This window comes from Rutidosis leptorrhynchoides, chromosome 11, assembly GCF_046630445.1.
Source record: "Rutidosis leptorrhynchoides isolate AG116_Rl617_1_P2 chromosome 11, CSIRO_AGI_Rlap_v1, whole genome shotgun sequence".
NCBI lineage: Eukaryota > Viridiplantae > Streptophyta > Magnoliopsida > Asterales > Asteraceae > Rutidosis > Rutidosis leptorrhynchoides.
In genome coordinates, this window is record NC_092343.1 from 52,142,790 (window position 1) to 52,148,789 (window position 6,000).

Here is a 6,000-nt window from a genome sequence, read left to right on the forward strand (position 1 = left end):
TGTTGTTGTTGGTATTCCTTGGTATCTATAGGGCGTATGACATTGGTGCTCGTAGGACAGATTGTAAAGTTGAGGTTTACGACGCGGTTGTGGTTGGGGGTGGTAATGGTACTGTTGGCGTTGATGATGGTAGTACTGGTTATGCTACTGGTGCTGGTGCTGGTGTTTGTAACCTTTGCACCATATTCTCCAAAGCCACTACTCGAGCGCGAAGCTCGTTGAATTCTTCTATTACACCGGGGTGATTGTCGGTTCGAACGAGTGGATAAATAAAATCTAGAATTTGATGTAGTATATAATCGTGACGAGATACTCTGGAAATGAGAGAGAAAATGGTGTTTTAGACAGGTTCGCCGGTATGTGCTTCAGGTTCTTCACCAAGAGGGCAATGTGGTGGATGGAAAGGATCGTCTTCTTCTTGTCTCCAATGATTGAGGAGGCTACGAACCCATCCCCAATTCATCCAAAATAGATGATGGATGATTGGTTGATCCATTCCAGTCACACTGCTTTCGGAGCTTGAGTGGGATTCCATATCGGAATTTTGAGGGACTTGAACTAATGCCGAATTCCATTTCGTTCGATTGAATAAAGGATTTTTCGATATGAAATGATTTTCTAGCTATCGGGTGGTATTCTAATTACATAGAATATCTATATATATATAGCGCAAAAGATTTCGTAGATTACGGAGGAATTTACGGGATATGTCAGGCAAAGTTTACAGTAACAGATACGCTAAGATATGAATTTTGTCTATATACTATTCATGCAATCAATGCAGTAAGACGTGTCTAGACTAAGAATGATAAGCAGGCAATTTTCGACAAAAATGATAAGCAAAGCTTTTGACAATGCAGACACGGTCGAAGTCCAGACTCACTAATACATCCTAACGACTATCAGTTAGACAGACTAATGCAGACCTGGTTCGCTAAGACCACCGCTCTGATACCAACTGAAAGGACCCATTCATATACATTATAAACGATTCACAATAGTTGATTACATCGCGAGGTATTTGACCTCTATATGATACATTTTACAAACATTGCATTTGTTTTTAAAAGACAAACTTTATTCACATCTAAAGTTGACGGCATGCATACCATTTCATAATACATCCAACTATAATTGTCTTAATAATAATCTTGATGAACTCAATGACTCGAATGCAACGTCTTTCGAAATATGCCATGAATGACTCCAAGTAATATCCTTAAAATGAGCTAATGCACAACGGGAGATTTCTTTCAAACCTGAGAATATACATGCTTTCAAGTGTCAACCAAAAGTTTGGTGAGTTCATTAGTTTATCATAATCATTCATTTCCATAATTTTAATAAACTACAAGATTTCATTTTTTTCCATAAATATACATCTCATATCAAGCATTTCGCAAACTGCATAGAGATAAAAATCATTCATATGGTGAACGCTTGATAACCGAACTAACAGGATGCATATTGATAATGCTAAAAACGAACATATATTTCATAGCATTATTCCCCAAGAAAGACAAGCTTTTAGTTGCAATTGTTCTATTTACAAATGATATTTGTTTAAATATTAAAAAGTGAAGACAAAAGACAGATTCGACGAATTGAAGACGCAAACGACCAAAAAGCTCAAAAGAACAAAAAACAATCAAAGAGGTTCCAATTATTGATAAGAAACGTCTCGAAATTACAAGAGTACAAGATTCAAAACGCAAAGTACAAGATATTAAATTGTATGCAAGGACGTTCGAAAATCCGGAACCGGGACCAGAGTCAACTCTCAACGCTCGACGCAACGGACTAAAAATTACAAGTCAACTATGCACATGAATATAATATAATATATAAATAATTCTTAAAAATTATATATATATATATTATATTAATATTTAAAATCGTCGGCAAACAAAGAGCCAAGGATGAATGAGCTGTAAAAACGAACTCCGCGACTTGCGGAGTTCGAAGGCCAAATGTACCGCGAGTCACGGAGATTACCTGGACGAAAATTCCTATAAAAGCAAACGAATTCTGATCATTTTGAAATCCATAATCTATCTCTCTCTCAATATATACATAAATATATATATATATATATATATATATATATATATATATATATATATATATATATATATATATATATATATATATATATATAATTTATATTTTAATTTTAAATCCTAATAATAAGGGTATGTTAGCGAATGTTGTAAGGGTGTAAGTCGAAATTCTGTCCGTGTAACGCTACGCTATTTTTAATCATTGTAAGTTATGTTCAACCTTTTTAATTTAATGTCTCGTAGCTAAGTTATTATTATGCTTATTTAATCCGAAGTAATCATGATGTTGGGCTAATTACTAAAATTGGGTAATTGGGCTTTGTACCATAATTGGGGTTTGGATAAAAGAACGACACTTGTGGAAATTAGACTATGGGCTATTAATGGGCTTTATATTTGTTTAACTAAATGATAGTTTTTTAATGTTAATATAAAGATTTACAATTGGGCGTCCCTATAAATTACCATATACAATCGATCGGACACGATGGGCGGGGTATTTATATGTATAAATAATCGTTCATTTAACCGGACACGGGAATGGATTAATAGCCACTAGAATTATTAAAACAGGGGTGAAATTATGTACAAGGACACTTGGCATAATTGATAATAAAGTATTAAAACCTTGGGTTACACTCAGTCGACATTCTGGTGTAATTATTAAACAAAGTAATAAAACCTTGTTACAGTTTAAGTCCCCAATTAGTTGGAATATTTAACTTCGGGTATAAGGATAATTTGACGAGGACACTCGCACTTTATATTTATGACTGATGGACTGTTATGGACAAAAACTAGACGGACATATTAAATAATCCAGGACAAAGGACAATTAACCCATGGGCATAAAACTAAAATCAACACGTCAAACATCATGGTTACGGAAGTTTAAATAAGCATAATTCTTTTATTTCATATTTAATTTCCTTTATTTTATATTTAATTGCACTTCTAATTATCGCATTTTTATTTATTATTGTATTTAATTGCACTTTTAATTATCATACTTTTTAATTATCGCAAGTTTATTTTATCGCACTTTCATTTATCGCAATTTCATTATCGTTATTTACTTTACGCCTTAAATTAAGTCTTGTATTTATTTATTATTTTACATTTGGTTTTAACTGCGACTAAAGTTTTAAAATCGACAAACCGGTCATTAAACGGTAAAAACCCCTCTTTATAATAATAATATTACTTATATATATATTTGTATTTTTATAAAAGTAAACTAATATAGCGTTAAGCTTTGTTTAAAGATTTTCCCTGTGGAACGAACCGGACTTACTAAAAACTACACTACTGTACGATTAGGTACACTGCCTATAAGTGTTGTAGCAACGTTTAAGTATATCCATTCAATAAATAAATAAATATCTTGTGTAAAATTGTATCGTATTTAATAGTATTTTCTTATAAAATTTAATAGTATTTTATATACACCTCGCACGACATCAAGTAATTTTTGGCGCCGCTGCCGGGGACAATCTAGCTTAAAAGCCGGAAGCGCAACGCTATAAAAAAAAACGCGTCAAATTTTAAACTGTACCTGAGTTGAAAATTGGAACCCCGCGACTCGCGGAGTTTGCTGCTTGGAATACCGCAACTCGCGGAGCCACCCAGACACTGACAGAAACCCTAATCAGCATTTATTACGGGTAATTATTAATTATTATTATTAATAAACCCTAATTACTTAATTATTAATATAATTAGTTTAAGTTTTTAAATTAAATTGTATTTTAAATTTTAATTATTTTTATTATATATATAAATTAATAGTTTTATAAAATAAATAATATAAAAATAATATTTTTATAAAAATTGTACTTTTTACAACTTTTTGTATATTTTTATATTTTGTCCCTTTTTAATCGTTTTAGCGTAATATTTGTATTTTTAGCTCATATTTAGTTTTAAACTTAGTTTTTGCCATAGTTATTTTTACTTCTAGATTTTTAGGCTTTGCCGTAGAATTCCTTAAGTGCTTTTTCTTTAGACTAAGATTTAAGTACTTTAGAATTTTGCGACGCCTTTTTAAGTTTTAGTTTTTTTTTAAGTTATTTCCATTTGGGATTTAGTTTTTCCTGTAAGCTTTAATATTTTTAGACGACTTTTACCTATGTATCAATTATCATTCCAATTAGTAATCTCAATTTGCGATTATAATTTTAAGTTAGTTGTGGTAATAAGGTTAGGTTAGTCAAGTGTTTTTAAGTTTTATAAGTTTCTTTTATTTTTCCGTCACCTTTTATTTTTCAACCATTTTTCTTTTTCGACCTTTTTCGACACACTCTTTTTCTTTCTTATTTCTCGCTATTCTAGTTTTTAGGACATAGATTTTTATTCTACTTCTTATCTAAATTTCTTAAAATTACGAAAATTTATTTTAAGTGGTTAAATTGATAGACATCAAAATTTTCTGGTTCGTAGTAATAGTTGGATTTGTACGTGGACCGGGTTATTGGAGCCAAACAGTCCTCAATTATATTGAGACCAAACGAATCCTGCCCCTCTGCTGCATCTTTTGGCAATTCGAAACGTGGGCAAAATCAGAAAAGTCTATTGATTGGATAACTTATATAATTTTTCTTTCCTTTTTAAAAACTAATAGGATATTCAGTGAATGCAACGAGCAAGACGTTCACCACCTTTTGTACGTTCACCACCTGTAACTAGATCAAGACATTTAGCAAATATTACCGCCGTTGATTTTTCTTTAGAATCGTCATCCAGTAGACCAAGTACTCCAGTTCAAATTTCCGATAATTCATTTTTTGAACCCGACTTCACAATTGAGAATCCGGAGAATATTCAGGGACGATTCATAGATCCTGAACCACTAAATTTTCCTCCGGAACCACCAATCATTCAAACAGAGATTGTTGAGGAACGAACCATTAAATCAGAATCCTCTAGTGATTCTGATTCAACAAATTCAATTATGGAGAATCTGGAACCTTTAAGTATGGAAGACCGAATGAGAGCTAAACGCACTGGCCAAGGTCACGCAATTACTCATCCAGACATTAATGCGCCAGATTATGAAATCAAAGGACAAATTCTACACATGGTGACTAATCAATGCCAATTTAGTGGTGCGCCGAAGGAAGATCCAAATGAACATCTTCGTACCTTTAATAGGATCTGCACTCTATTTAAAATAAGAGAAGTTGAGGATAAACAGATATATCTCATGTTATTTCCCTGGACTTTAAAGGGAGAAGCCAAAGATTGGTTGGAATCGTTACCTGAAGGGGCGATTGATACATGGGACGTTTTACTTGAAAAATTTCTTAAACAATTCTTTCCTGCATCTAAAGCCGTAAGACTTCAAGCAGAAATTGTTACGTTTACACAGAAACCGAATGAAACTCTATATGAGGCGTGGACAAGATTTGGAAAGTTATTAAGAGGATGTCCGCAACATGGTTTAGACACCTGTCAAATAGTACAAATATTCTACCAAGGATGCGACATCACTACAAGGAAAGACATAGATATAGCAGCTGGTGGTTCCATTATGAAGAAAACCGAAACTGATGCTTACAAAATTATTGATAACACTGCTTCCCACTCACATGATTGGCACCAAGAAAAAGATATCGTTAGATCATCTAAAGCAGCTAGAGCCGATTCTAGCCATGACTTAGATTCCATTTCCGCAAAGATATATGCTGTCGAGAGGCGAATGGAAAAGATGACTAAAGATATTCACTCAATACGAATTAGTTGTGAGCAGTTTGGAGGACCACATTTGACAAAAGATTGTCTCAGTATTGAATTAACAATGGAACAAAGATAGAATATTTCATACATAAACCAAAGGCCTGGAAATAATTATCAGAATAATTATCAACCGCCAAGACCGATCTATAATCAAAACCAGAACTATAACCGAAATATTCCATACAACAACCAACAAGGTCCTAGC